Below are 16,683 nucleotides of genomic sequence, written 5' to 3' on the forward strand. Positions count from 1 at the left end.
ACACCGATTAGTGCCAAACACAAAGTGACTCTGTGTTTGGCACTAATCGGAGAATTAACGGCGGTAGTTGTGTTTCGCATTGTTTACCGCACGCGCATTTATCAGCGGGCGACATACGTCATACACGACTACCACTGCATGTGCATAAGTGGCTAAACATTGGTCCTTTTTTTACTTAAGATGGACTTCCGCAAGGTAACGCCTGATTCCATTAAACAACTAATATAATTACGTACTTTTTAAACACGCCCACAGGTGGACATGGGTCCACTCACATACATTTCCAATAAGACCTACCCCGTTTTTCAGATCAAACTTTTCTAGCCAAAAAAATCAAAACTGTATTTTCTTGTTCAATATGTTTAAGTTAAAGTATGTTTGTATGTATGAATGCGTGTATAGTAATGTATGTATGTACACCCTAAACCGCTCTCTCCTTCATGTCTCTCATCTCCATCCAAAGCATGTCTGGTAGAAATCGCTTCGAGCGATAACACCGCCTCTTGTACCTCTATGTAAATTGTGTCTGGCGTTGAAATCAGGGAGGTGACAATACCCTCCCTGATAGGCGGAGATGACAAACAGGCATTCATATCCCTTTGTAAAGAGATAGAAAGAAATAAAGCAAACAGAGTATAAAAAGATAAATAGATTAAAAATGTAAATAGAAACAATACTGTGATAGAAAATAATTATAGAATAAGTAACAATGTAAAACAAAAATCGAAAAATGTAAAAAGAAAAAGGGAAGAATGATAGACGAACAGAGCAAAAGGGTAAGAAAGTAGAAATGTAGCATGAAAGATAGAAAACGGACCGAAAGAAAATGTGAAGAATGAAAGAGGAGAGAGAAAATAAAAGATAATGTGAAAAAATTAAATGCTAATAAAGCCTCTATCCCACCACAAATAGGAGTACGAGAGGCCCCCAATAGCAAGGGTCATCAAAAAAAAAAACGCTCTATGTAAATTGTTTCTTATTATCTTCTTTTTTTAGTTATTATCTATGGTGTACAAAAAGATGTATATAAATAAATAAAACTAAAACCGCGTGTGATGTGAGGCAACACTAAACAGCTCGACTTCTATTCCTCTAGAATAAAATCGTTATATGATGCAATATGATGTGTCAGACGGCTATACTCGGCTAAATGTCGCGTCGAATATGAGAAAATTCCAGACGCTATAACAACGTCTAACCTTCCGACAATCGCAGAGATATTTTTATCTAATATATAAAATTGTCGTGTCACGGTGTTCGAACTTGAACTCCTCCAAAACAGCTTGACCGATTTTTACCAAATTTTACATGCGTATTCAGTAGATCTGAGAATCGGCTACTATTTATTTTCCATAACCCTAAGTGATAAGGGTGGTCCACCCCTAAATTTTATTTTTAATTTTTTAGACAATTTTTTTGGTTTTTATTTTATTATGATACATACAAATACATACAAACCTAAATTTTCACCCCTCTACGATCAACCCTTATCTTACATTTGTTAATTAAAAACTTTAATTTTTCTTTTTGCAAAACAACCTTTGCGGGACCAGGTGGTTATTTCTATAAATTCTCATTGCCTTCTTAATTTTCACACTGCACGGACAGAAAATATTGATCAAAATCCATGTAGATCAGGGATGATCAACACTCGGCCCGTTGACCGCTTGCAGCTTATACGACCCGCCATTTATTTTTAAAATTAACCCTTTCAGATCCAATGTCGAGTGTCACTCGACACTGATCTTGTTCCACAAGCTCCACCGTCGAGTGATACTCGACATGGTGTAATGCTTCTTTTTGCGGAAAATTTTAAACAGGAAAGATTTTTGTTACTAAAATGTTTGATTCACGAACGAATGAAACAAACATATTCTAGAATCGCAAGATAATATAATTCAATTAAATTTTATCGATGCTGCATAACAGCCTTGGAGTGGAAAGGGTTAATTACAATAAAATGGCGGCATATATTAACCCAATTTGACCATTGATCATAGGAACGCACCACTAGAAAGTAATTACACCATCAATTACGACTTACATTATTCTTAAATTAAAACAAAAAAAACCATCAGCAAACTTTTCATAACATATTTCAAATAATTTCGTTTTACTTTTCTTTCTCATTCTAAATCGCTACTTTTGTAAATTATTAACACGTGTTACTTTATATGCGGCACGCCAAAAAAATTTAAAATTAAATTGAACAGTTGATCAAAAAGGTTTCTTACCCCTGGTATAGACAGTTCAAGTATATAATTAAATATCTAATAGATTAGACTAAGTAAGAAAAGGACTAAAATATAGCTACTTCCGCTATGTAGCAGTAGTCGTGCAATAAAGTGCACCGCCCACCATCCCGATTGACAAAACGTCATATAGCTAGTGTGGGATAGAGATAGTGCTCTACGAAGCCGAAATTAGCCGATTGTCTCTTTCCAAACGTCGATGTGCAAAATTTATCGCCAGGTACTGTACATAATTATATTCGTGTATCTTTCTCTCATCTTCTCAAGTTTAGTTGGTTTTCAGTTAGATCTAGATAACTGACATCTGCATAATTAAGGATGAGTAAAATCACTCAGCGAGAAATCAAGACGGATCTTGGAGGCTCCGAAAGAATGCCGAAGTTGAGACTTTAGTAGCACAGCCAAATATCATTGGCGAATATAAAGCTCAACGAATCCGCTGGCTTGGTCACTTGGAGCGAATGGGATCGGATCGGAGAGTGAAGGTAGCGTACCTGGAAAAACCGAGGGGTCGAAGACCAGTGGATAGACCCAGGTATCGCTGGATCGATCGCGCTGAGGCAGACTTGCGCGAATTGAATGTCAACCAATGGCAGACGATAGCGCAAGATAGAGGAAAGTGGAAGTCTCTCGCTTCGGAGGCCAAGACCCACTTTGGGTCACTGAGCCAGCGGAGTAAGTCAGTAAGAAGGAGTCACCGGAAGAGGAATTGTAATAGTAGCAGATAAAAAGCAGTTTAGACGTCACAAAGAACCTGCAGATGCAAATAGCTTACGGCATATTTTCCGAACCTGTTAACACAAACAAAGCAGTTGATTGAAGTGAACGCGAAGGTTTTCAACTGTCTCAATGAACGGAATGACGGTGCCGTTTTTTTTTTAATATGAAGCCTCCGCTATTGGGATCTCTCCTTCCTCCCCTATTTTGTTGAGAACAGGGTTTTTTATTTCTTAACAATTTTTTCACATTAATTTTCCTTGTCTTCCATTGTTCACAATATCATTCTTTCTTCCTTCTATCATTCCATCTTCCTTTCTCAATCATTCCGTTCCTTTCATCCATCCTCAAAACACTTCAGTTGATGACTGTGCCGTTACAAGCTGATGGTGATGTAGTTTAGTTTGGATAGCATCCTGCTTCCCATCACAATGACCTGGGTTTAGATGGATCTACGGCTGATCCATAGGCCTTGCTTCATTCGCAAATGCTGTCTGTATCACAGTCTATGTCAGTAATAGCATTCTTCACATGATCTTTCACTCTCTTACTCCTGTCTACTCTCCTCTCATTCTTCACCGTCACCTTGAGTTTACATTTTTAATATTTTTTTTTATTTCTATCTAAAAAATTTCTATTTTTGTCTAATTTATCACTGCCACTTAGATTGGCCATATATATCACTATTATTCATCTACAGTGTCTCATCACCACATCGTCATTACGACTCGTCAAGCAACTGTACGTATGCAAATGAGGACCATAGATATCTTTTAAATTTACACTCAAAAATAGGTGAAAAACAATCATCCATCATAGAAAATAATTGACAAGATGTGAGTTGTAAAGTAAATACGATGACAGCGTCGTGGAAACACCAAGAGAACACTGCGACGTAGGCATTTTGCCAAAAATTCCAGCCCTGAAGTTTATGTTAGGAAAGAGAATAAAATATTATATATGTATATATATAATATTTTATTCTCACATATGTATCTATGTCTTATATAGTCTTTAGAACATATAGATCCATAAGAACATCCTAATAAGATTTATTTAATAAAATACTTTTAAAACTAAGAAACGAAAGGTCTTCGGCATAGATGCACAGACCGCGGCCCGCCGGTCGAATACTGGTGGCCCGCCGACAGCAAAAATAATACTCTCGTACATTCCAAAAATATTGAATTCTGTTCCAGAATAAAATATATATATATATATAAATATATATAAATATTGATTTTAGAGAACGTAAATTCATGATTAAAAACAGTTCGTTTTTATATCTATACTAACTGCACCCTGCGAGCGATGCTACGCCACCAACTAAAATGAATAACAGTGGCGCCATCTGTCGAAACTTGACCATACCTACTTAGAAACCTTCGTTGGTTCTTGCAAAACCATTTTGCTAAAGTTTATCACATGACCTATTGCGTAGTTTACGATTCTGTGAAGGACATACAGACATATATATATATATATATATATATATATATATATATATATATATATATATATATATATCTCTTTGCTAAGCAATTCTTGCAATAACGGCCAAAAACTGCGTGAAGTATTTTGACATCGTATTGTCAAATAAAACACTCATTTAGACAAACATCAAACAATTTTAATAATTCTTTTCGTATTGTAAATAAACAAAAAACACATTTTTTTTACTTTTGACAATTATTATTTCAAAAAATATAACATCTGCGAGACCAGAGTTCGTTCACTTCCACGGAGCAATAAAGACACACTGACACTTGCAGCGCAAAAACGCTCCGCCGCGGTTTTCAGGACAACATTACGCAGCGCTTTATTTTTTAAAACAAGTATGCAATTCAATTTATATTTTTATATTAAAACGAATGACTCAACCCGTATCGAGTCAAATTTCGAATTGCTCCCACAACAGTCACATTACCCCTTCTCGGGTGTGGGTCCCACGTTAGGAAACACTGACCTTGTCGGAGTGACTACAATGGAGGGGTCACCGAGTAGTATGTAGCGGCCCAAGCTTAGGCTCTCCCGGAGCCCTAAACCTTCGTTACTTTAAGAGAGGCTCCAGGCTAGGCGACTCTGTGCCAGTGGAAGGATCCAAAAAAAAAACTTTTCTATACATTCAATAAAGACCCGTACACCTGCATAATTTATATTCCATAACATAACCTGCGGTAAACATTTTAATCTGTCAGTCAGAACTCAGCGCATACCAACTAACAGACAGATCTTTCTAGATCACGGAGATAACATCCGAATCGGACGAAGACATATTGCACGACAGATAGACGACGTTATTTATTTACGTAAACAAGTGTTTTAGGTAAACATACACGCACTTTTGTGTTATGGGGAACGCACGATGTAATATGCTGTCTCGCTCGCACAGCTCCTACACAGACCTGTGCGGGTTCACACACCCACGAGTTGTACTACGCAAGATGTACAGATATAGTGGCAAAATAAAAAACTTTCATACACATGACTCGGCGGCCGCGCCTGACTGACCCTCGTTCAAGCGAGGGCGGTCCGGAGAGACCCGTGTCTCTCCTGACCGCCGAGTAGTCCTCGCTTCGTGCTACATACTCAACACCCCACACATTACACTATACACCTACACGGATATAGTCCTTCCACGTGTATACATCTTCGTTTTAACTGGGGTACCACCTTCCAGCGTAATTTTTTAGTCCACAGAATCAATTTGAATAAAGCTGCAAATCTGGTTCGGCTATCAACATAACTTCAAACATCAAATGCAATAATAATCATATTCGTAAATGCAAAATTAAAACTTTTTTCATGAACGCATTGCAGCGTACTGGCCGTATCGGCTTTAATTCACGAACGCCTCGAAAAAAAAAATTCATTGCTTCTCCATTCGCATCTTACATTACGAAATATATTCGACTCGTAAAATTATCTTTAGAAGGGTATCCATTAACGTTTTTGTATAAAAGCGCAACAATAAAACTCTAACAACGCCTTCCGTGTACATTGCTTAGCCAAATACAATTTACACGGTTTTAAACTAATAATAAAGGCCGGCGTCGGCGGCGGCCGAAAGCTACACACACGTGCACATACACTCACGCACACAGCGACAAGTGTTGTATATACATGAATATCCGTTGGATCGGACAAAGCGCCTGCAGACGGGACGTCGCCTGTGGGCGGCCATTGTAAAGGCGAGTACACACTCAACATCAGGTCCAGAACGAGGTAACCGAGGTCATTTTCCCAAGGAAACCCTCGATGCTACTTTCCAATACTTAAATCATAAACCTAGCTTATTAACTGTTATATATTTATTAAAAGTTCTAACTGACTCGCTTCAGAAAAAACCGGTTTTATCTAGTATAAAATAGTTTAAACTGATATTCAATTTCGAGATTCACTTGTATCATTAGTCTAGATCAGAGTTCCCCAAACTTTTTGTGTCGTAGACCTCCTTGCCATGTTTTTCCGTGTTGGGTAGACCCCCTACTTACCTGATATTGATTTCCTATAAATTTCTAACTGTAGTAAAGTTTAGTGTTAAAAAGTAAAAACACATGTTAATTTATTTATTATTAATTGAATTTAAATTAAAACTACTCAAAATAAAATTTTGTATCTGTTATGTAAAGTATAAGTAACATTAAATAAACATAAAATAAACTATAAAATATAAAATAACATAAGCAATAAGTCAATATTTTTAGTGAGAAGGATGAACCTGATGCTCTAATAATAAATTATCAACATTTGGCGTCAATTCAATCTGTTTTGATATTATAAGATGATAGTATGATGTAAGTAAATTTTTTTTTCGCTGACCCCTTGCAGGTTGTCATAAACCCCTAGGGGTCGATATTATACACTTTGGGAATCACTGGTCTAGATTTTAAAACATTTAGAAGAACTTTCTACGTACATGGAAAAATTTGTTCTAACTGTAACATTTACATATAACATGAAAAGATTGGTTTTTTTTTTAATTGTAACCAAGACCGTTCGTGTGAATGCGCCTTTAGAATAGGTTTGTCGTCATCGCTTCACCTGTCAGCGCCCCAGGCGACAAAACCCAACGAAACTATTGCAGAAAATACAAAATTAGTTGACCTGCGTAATATATACGAAATAATATTTTTACTTCGAGTTACAATAACTCTTATTTACAATTTCAAATCCTGGGAAAAACCTATGGTTCTGGTCGCATTTTTAAATACGTCTTAAGTCTAAAAAAACACCATCGCTGTTTCAATTATTTGCAAAACATTATCAAACAATTTGGAACAATAATACAGCGTGGACATGCCGCTTAGTATTTATATATATAATAAAAACTCCTTCGTGTTTTCACTATTCGCAGACGTAATAAGTACATACGTAATAATAAAAAGATTCCAATATGCATCCGACCTAATATCCTTGGTAAATGCCGTCAAATGGATTAATAAAAAAAGAAAAATAGATCTTATTACAACTAAGCATAAAGTATGAAATGCGACCTGATCTCCTTAGGCTATGAAAAAAAATTGTAACACAAATAATAAAAAGAATAAATGTAAACAAAATACAAATATTTGTAAATAATAGTTACATGTACATAAATTAAATTGTGTAAAATAGAATAAAGATAGTAAAACCTGATTAATGAGGTGATAGATGAAAGGCATCTAAAAAGAGGGAAAGCCAGATGAAATGTAGGAAGTAAGATAAATAATGATAGATCATAAGACCAATGGTAGAAGATCGCAAAAATATAACATATGTGAAAAAATTAATTAAAAGAAAAATAATAGCCCCTATCCCAAACTAGTAAGGGGTACGAAAGGTCCCCAATAGTGGGGGCCATAAAAAAGTATGTCGGCAAATAATAACGCTGAGGATTTTAACATAAGCCTCAAAAAGAAAGCAAATTTATTGTTCAACAAAGTATATTTTCGAAAGAAATTTGTCACAGCAAAATGCATTGTAAATATAAAATCATTTGAAGTACTGAAGCCACATAAATTGAAGTCACGCTGGGAAAAAACTGTGATCAGCCCTGACTGCGGAAAATGACGAAGAGTCTGTTCAAGTTCAAACTTTAACTGCAAATGTAGTCGAAATCGCGAATGAAATAGAGATGGGTAAAGTGACATTCAGGAATTGCTCGAATCAAAACATGAAAAATTGACGGAAATCGACTCGGAGAAAATGTTAATTTTTATTGGTATCAGGCGTTACCTTGCAGATGTCCATTCTAAGCAAGAAAACGACCAATATTTAGCCAATTCCGCACATGCAGCGGTAGTCGTGCAACAAAGTGCACCGCCCGCCAACCCGCTGATAAACGCGTATGCGGCAAACAATGCGAATCACACAACCGCCATCGTCAAATCACTCAACACGTGTTTCACCGTTCCTCCACGGGGCATCTTCAGGAGTTATGTTACACCGATTAGTGCCAAACACAGAGTCACAACAATCTTACATAATTTACACTTCGTGCAATTATATTAGATTGCAACATCTCACATATATATTTTCTTATATGCAGCAGTGTTCCATAGATTTCTTTATGTAAGACCTGTGCTTTTCAGTGGTTGTAACATCGACGAGTTAAACCAAAGAAATCGTGTAAAAACAATATCTTCAAAATTATGTTATAATATTTGTGATATTTCTTATAATGAAGCCTAGTGCTTTGGATGCTTTATACAGATTTTTATAGACAGATTACTCTACTTAGTATTTTATAAAAAATAATTACGTTTACATTTAAATACAACTACAGTAATACCCCGCTTTACGCGACCCCGTTATACGCGATTGCACTATAACGCGAATTGCAAATTTCTCGCTCAAATGCCTCGAATTACGTGAAAGAGTGCGTATAAATATAATGTAGTCATCAACTTCTCTATGGTGTCTTGACCATCTGTCAAACAATTAAAAACAGTGTTGGGTGTTATGAACGTATTTTACAAGAACGTAAACAAAACGTTACCCAAAAGACAATAGATGTATTTTTCCGTAAAAAATAAGAGTATGTATTGCATAAAGTGTTCCTAGAATTAAAGTGATTGATTAAAATGATTTTTGACTATGTTTAATCATAAACCTCGTTATACGCGAATTTCAGTTAACGCGATTTTATTTGGAACGTATCCCCCGCGTAAAGCGGGGTATTACTGTATATCGAAGAGCAGCGCGGCCTAAGGTCAATGTGAAATAAAAATTGTCAGGATTTCTGCTCCCAAGATGTGATGTCGGCTGACGTCATGGTGACGTCACCGCGCCGCGGGCAGAGCGTGCGATTGGCCGGCCGTGAATCACGCGAGACGCCTCGCCTAGCCAACTGCATACCAACGCAGGCGCCGATCCACCGCTCCCGGGACGATATACTGCTCGACATATGACTATGTGGTTATCTCCAGACGTAGGCCTGACCAGGTTTATCACCGGACACCTACATACACGCATATCCCTGGGACTAGCTATCCAAACTAGACCGAGGAAAGACCACGAGGTGACCCCTGACCAGGAGATACCGCGATCCCTTGCATAGTGCAGAAGGCGATCACCAGAGGGGGGTTTTAGTGGGTAGAAATCCCACATAACCCTGTCCTCCCCCCATAGGCAGGGTAACTTAAAGGTAAGGTTTCCCCCCTCCGAAACCCATAAAACCTCAATTACACCTAAGATAGAATGAATCGAATCAAGGTGTAGTGTAAGTTGTCGGGAGCGACACAGGCCTATTTAGACCGCCCTCGCTTGAACGCCGCTAGGCGGGCGCGGCCTCCGTGTAGTGACTACAGTGTGGCTAAAGTTCGATGCATCATGCCTACGGAGGCTCGATGTGAGCTATATTCTAGATCAGTGATTCCCAAAGTGGTCTACATCGACCCCTAGAGGTCTATGACAACCTGCAAGAGGTCTACGTCAGCGATAAAAAATTTGGGGGTCCATGAAATGAAAATGGGGGTCCACGATAGTGGATCTCAACACATACACTGATAGTATCTATTTACTTACATCATACTATCTTATAATATCAAAACATTTACATTATTTATAAAAGTACCTATAAAGTAAAAAAAAATATTGTGTAAGTTGTAGGACGTTGGTATTCGCTTTGTGGTCGCAATACATTTTGAACTTGTAAAAACCTAATAAATGTATAAATTAACATATGTTTTCACTTTAAGTTTTTAACACTAAACTTTATTACAGTAAGAAATTTACAGGAAATCAATATCTGGTAAGTAAGGGGTCTACCCAACACGAAAAAACATGACAAGGGGTCTACTACACAAAAAAGTTTGGGGAACTCTTTGGTAGATAATACCCAACGCAGCCGGATGTAGTTCAGGCTAGATTCCGTTATGAGAACCAAAAAGTGTGTACATTAATAATTCCGATATCATATCCGGGTAATATGACAGCCAGCTTATATGGCGTCAAAATTTTCATGTAATAAGAGAGTTTGTTCAAAAGTACATCTAATATATAAAATTCCCATGTCACTGTGTTCGAACTTGAACTCCTCTTAAACGGCTTGACCGATTTTTACCAAATCTTATATGCGTATTCAGTAGGTCTGAGAATCGGCTACTATCTATTTTCCATACCCCTAAGTGATAAGGGTTGTTCACCCTTAATTTTTTTTTAACGAAATTTTTTGTTTTTATTTTTTTATGATACAACATACAAAAATACATACAACCCTAAATTTTCACCCCTCTACGATCAACCCTTATTTTTAAATTGAAAATTAAAAATATTTTTTTTGCAAAACAACGTTTGCGGGATCAGCTAGTAATTATAAAAATATCTCTCGGCGTATGTCAACACCGTGAGAGCAGAGCAGTAAACATGTTACAATACTCAAAAGGTCATTGCAAAAGGTTGCCGACAAAAGGCCGCGGCGGTATCACGTTATTCTGAAGCTGTGAAGCCTTATCCATCGCGCGAACAACTAATATTTATATTGATAGTTATTTTTTTTAAAGAAAACTCGATACATCATACATGATTTATCAATAAGTCCTCTTTTTTTAATTTGAGAGTTTAAGAATTGGACTCGATGTATGACGTCTGTTGAGTTGTGAGGCGCGCGCTGCTAGTCTTTACCCCCTCCTCCTCCTCCTCCTCCTCCCCCCATCTCACAAGATGGTTCGACGGTCGTTTGGCTCAAAAAATTCTCAAGCGGCCGTCACGAGTAGGTAGACCCGTCGAGGATATGCCCCCCTCCACCCCTTAAGTTCCGGGACGTCGCTGCAGCGGAGATGTTAAAAGGCTATTCCTTGTAGAGGACGTCTATCAGCTAACTTGAATGAAAAAATAAGCGCGCTGCTAGTCTCTAACCCCCCCCCCTCCTCCTCCTCCCCCATCTCACAAGTAGGTTCGACGGTCGTTTGGGTCAAAAAATTCGTAAGTGTAATGTAAATACTTAAGTTGTTTACAAAAGAAGAATTATTATTAAACGGTTTTATTTAGTTCGACCCGTACGGAATCTATTTGTTTATTTATTTGGGTCAAAATTAGAAATTGAAATTTAAACACCTTCCTTTCTTTCCGACAATACAATATAATAAAATCAATAACATTATAAATCTAAGATGGCCGCCGATACAAAATGGCGGATTACGTATTTTTCCTTAACCCCCTCAATATGGGTATCAAATGAAAGGGCTACACTAGTAAAACACGATGATTATGTCAAAATTTAAAATTCAAGATGGACGGCGTTCCAATATGGCGGACTGGGTACATATTTTTCCACAACCACCACAATATGGGTATCAAAAAACCGTTCAACTTAAAAGTTTTTTAAATGTATTTATTAGGGGTCAACAACACAGCCGCTATAAGGACATGATGCGGTCGATATTGAGAAATAATTATCTCATGAGTCACGCGGAATTCCTTCCTGGAATCCTTCAGGAGAGGCTGCCATCCAATAACCTGTTCAACGATTATTTTTTCTTTGCATTACGCATTGGAATTGCGCTCAACACATTGGAATGTCGCAACACTGTTGCTCATGTGAATTGATTATTGAACTCTTTTAATTGACCACGGAACCCTGCACTGGCTGATGCACTATCATTACTATTCCAGGGGTGGCCAAACTGCGGCTCGCTGGCCACATGCAGTTTTACAACGATTATTTTTGGCTCCGATTGATTGTCGAATTATTTCTATATTTAAATTTATATAACTTGTAGCTCCTGGGAAATCGAAACAAATTACTGGTGTGAACAATTATTATTATTATTCCACCATAACATTAGCGTAATCCAAACACCGATCGTAATTAACTAACCAGCGTCTTGAGTATTGTTAGGAGTGCTGTCATATACGTGTGCATATATCTAACTTCAGTGAACATCTTTTGTACTTTTGTCATATAATTTCAATACATATGATTTACTTCAAAAAACATTCGTTTGCGTGTTTTAACCCTTAAATGCATAATGATGTAAAACTGCAACATACCACTTAAACGTAAAATGAATACTACACTTAAGAATAAATGCATAGTGTTGTATATCTGCAACATAAGTTTTTTTTAAAAAAGTAAGTATAAATATATTACATACATTTTTTTTATTTTTCCCTGCATTTTAGTGTACTTATTTGCAAGATATTTTTTTTAAAAGTATAAATAAAAGTCGTGCATTTAAGGGTTAAATACGTATTCAATTGACTCGCAAATATTTCGAAAAATGGCTACCACTGTCAATGAGCTTGGTCACCCCTGTACTTTGCTATTATTGTTAAACAAAATCATTTTTAGCGATCACCTGTGTACGTAATTAAAACACCATAAGTGCCTAACTATGATACCACAATCAGGTTCAACTGCCCTATGATCGCACCTATCTTCCTTTCCACACGTGCTATACTCTGAGAAACAACTCACACTAAACATAGACGAATTTTTTCGTTTTGCTATTTCCAACCTTTATTATTACTGTAAAATCTATTTAACAAGTATTTTTTACTGTTTTTTATATATCACAAAATAATTTTTTATACATTTAGCGTATTATAAAGCTATATCCTATATATCTAACTAGTATATCGTGTACCTGTGTCCCAGCGGTGGACCAGACTGTAGACGAAGACAGTAAACGCAGTTGAAGATCAAAATAGACGAGAGGATTGAGGTAAGAAACTTCACCTCCTTGATGGACAATTAAAAACTTCGCCTTTTTTTCTAAAATTCAGCGAAAAGTCCCAGAGGTTGCAATAAAGAGAAATAAATCAAAGTAGTAAGGTTCTGGCAAAACAAAGACGAGAATTACATTACAAGTGCACATGAAAGGTAACCTACTGTGATATTATAGGAGTAAAGGAGAAGCAAGAAAAGTGACGTATAGAAGAATTATAGTAAGCCAGAGGAATGTAAGATATTGAAGAAAAATAAAGGAATTTATAACTCAGATTGTGACGGAAAGGAAATTAAAAAATAAAAATAAAATTAAAAAAAATTTTGAACTGTAAAAAAAAGGTGGGGCGGTACAATATGTCCCCTTTTTGTACTATAGAATCGAAATAAGTGAATAAGACAGTCCACGATGCCGTGAACTAGACCATCAGTGGACTAGGTCTCAAAATAGACACGTGCGCACGCGTGGGCGGCGGCCGGATTATATGAGGTGATGTTATAATCGGACGATGAACACACTGGCAAGTCGCCTGCAATCAACGTAACGATCACGATGAACTTTTTGATTGATTCTTATACATTCTTTTTCTTAAGTAAGATAAGGATATTTAGCCACTTCCGCACATGCAGTGGTAGTCGTGCAACAAAGTGCACCGCCCGTCAGCCCGCTGATAAATGCGTATGCGGCAAACTGCGAATCACACAACCGCCACCGCCAAATCACGCAACACGTGTTTCACCCCTCCACGGGGCATCTTCAGGAGTTATGTTACACCGATTAGTGCCAAACACAGAGATAAATATTGGTACTTTTCTTACTTAGGATGGACTTCCGCGAGGTAGCGCCTGATTTCATTAAATATTCTTATTCTTATTTGTACTCTCTTGTTAGAGTTCATGGTCGTGCTCCGATCGGTTCTGGTGACAATGCTGCTCTCGCTGTGTTAGACGGAGATAGAGCATTTATTTACTAACTTAATGATGATGTCTGTCTATTTCTTAGGAAAGCGTCGACGAGATCCCTTGCCTTTCACTTTTTCTTCCACCAACAAATGTTCCTTTGAATCCTCTGAAAGAACTTGTGGATTCTTATTTTTTCAGTCGAAGATAACCTCTGCTTAATTTTGAGTTCGTTGAGGACTTTGGTGCACAGTCCACATGATTGTTACCATCCGTCTCCAGCACCACATCTCCAGGACATCAATTCTTTGATCCAGAATTCTCAACGTCCTGGTCTACGTACAAAAAAAATTAAAAATGCTTTTCCTGAGTCGAATCTTTGTGTTGCTCGCTATACTGCATTCCTTACAGATATTTCTGAGTTTTTTAACTAAGGATCTGGTCATTGACGTCTCCGAATCTCACCCTCGCAGCCTGTATTGTTGTTCATTTATATATACATGAATTTTACTATACAAATCTTTTTACACATACGTGATAATTACATATTAAAACTATTGTCTTAACTTCTCGTATATATCAGAAAGGGCAAAAGAATTTATATAACTAACTTTCTCTCTGCATGTTTGTCGACCTTCGCCCCCTCAATTCCTGCGGGTAGAAATTAGTAAATTCCGTTTTAAGCTATCCTCCACTTTACGAACGGAACAAAACGCATGGATTCAAGACATTCTTACACAGTTTAAATTCCACCCGCGCTAAGCGTTTTGCTAATACTTTTATATTGCGAACAGCCAAGGAGCGGAACAACCTTCCGGCGTCTTTATTTCAGACAATTATAACTTGGGAGTCTTCAAGACAAGAGTGTGCAGGTTTAGACAAGCATGTAGCATTTTAGATCTCGTCATCGCTTACCATATAAAGAATAAATATGATTATCATCAGATATATCTTCTGTCTCACATCCTTCCCTATTACTTTCATCTTTTTTCTCTTTCGATCTTCACATTACAACAACCTACCGGCGTCATTGTTTCCAGATAATTCTAGCTTAGGAGTCTTCAGGACAAGAGTGAACAGGTTTAGACAAGCATGTAGCATTGTAGATATCGTCATCGCTTAACATCAGACGAGATACAGGTCAAATGCTTCGCCTATAAGATAAATAGGAATATTCCTAAGAAATTTCAATCCTTTAACCTTTATAGCTCTAGAGATATCATGATAAATCGCAGGAAAGGTGAAAATTTCAATATATATTGGTTATTTACTCGACAAAAATATTCGCCAGAAATATTAACTCTTAATAAAAACAATCGGTGTGAAATATTCCATATATTCATATAAGCAGTAGTAGTCCAATGGTAAATAGGACTAACACTTTTTATTTTGTGCATTAATTATATAGGATTACTGCTGCTCTGAAACAAGTTTCCAGATGATGGGCAGCAACCTCCTGTGCGTACCATAATAACACAGTCATCACCAATTCACCTGCCAAGCTTGGCAACTAAGGTCTATCCCCTATAGATATCTTTTGGAGACGATATCTTAATGATCTTTCCACCCTTAGGCCATACTTAAATGGACATAAGCCTCCTCCGTACATTTTTAAAAGGACCTGGTGGAAGCGACTTTCATTTTACGACAGCATTGAAAAAGTGCCTATCTACGCTGTGTTCGTCTGTAGTCAATTATATATACATACTAGTTGATCCCGCAAACGTTGTTTTGCAAAAAAAAATTGATATTTTAATTTACGAATAAAAAATAGGGGTTGATCGTAGAGGGGTGAAAATTTATGGTTGTATGTATTTTTGTATGCTGTATCATAAAAAAATAAAAACAAAAAATTTCGTTAAAAAATAAAAAAAAATTTTTAAGTGTGAACAACCTTTATCACTTAGGGGTATGGAAAATAAATAGTAGCCGATTCTTAGACCTACTGAATACGCAGATTTAATTTGGTAAAAATCAGTCAAGCCGTTTCAGAGGAGTTCAAGTTTGAACACCGTGACACGAGAATTTTATATATTAGATAGAAAACAGATTAACACTTCTGTCGCTCCAAATCAAAAGCCGCGTACAATAATCTGGTAAAAACCTACAATAAACTACAATAATGACTCTACATCAATACACCAAAGTAATGTTTAATTCTATATGAATATATAAAAGGTAAGCAAACAATAAGCAATAAGGAACCGTCGCGCAGGTGGAAGTAAAACAAAGTGGCCCTTTGTTGAACTTTCACGTCACGCCCCTTTAAATCGACAACAATCGACCGGCTGAAGGCGACGGAAATAAAAACAAATCTTTATCAGTTGGCCCGCGCGGCACACGGGAGACGTGCGCGCGCGGTGACTCACCGCTCGAGAATGACAATTTAGGGAAGTGCGTGCGACACGTTAGGAACGTTATTTCGTATTATCGATACGGTTTTTTGATACCCATATTGTGGTAGTTGTGAAAAAATATGTACCTAGTCCGCCATATTGGAACGGCGTCCATCTTGAATTTTAAATTTTGACATAATCATCGTGTTTTTCTAGTGTAGCCCTTTCATTTGATACCCATATTGAGGGGGTTAAGGAATAATATGTAATCCGCCATTTTATATCGGCGGCCATCTTAGATTTATAATGTTATTGATTTCATCATATT

General features: G+C 37.1%; 1 protein-coding gene across 1 annotated transcript in view; it reads right to left on the bottom strand.

The window, feature by feature from the left end:
- The window catches only part of RhoGEF2 (Rho guanine nucleotide exchange factor 2), a 292,722-nt gene that overhangs the window by 241,872 nt on the left and 34,167 nt on the right, over positions 1 to 16,683 (bottom strand). The window lies entirely within an intron of this gene.

The sequence above is a fragment of the Battus philenor genome, unplaced genomic scaffold (genome assembly GCF_028537555.1).
Source record: "Battus philenor isolate CCGP_79_NKW_IND1 unplaced genomic scaffold, ilBatPhil1.0.hap1 SCAF_25, whole genome shotgun sequence".
Lineage (NCBI taxonomy): Eukaryota > Metazoa > Arthropoda > Insecta > Lepidoptera > Papilionidae > Battus > Battus philenor.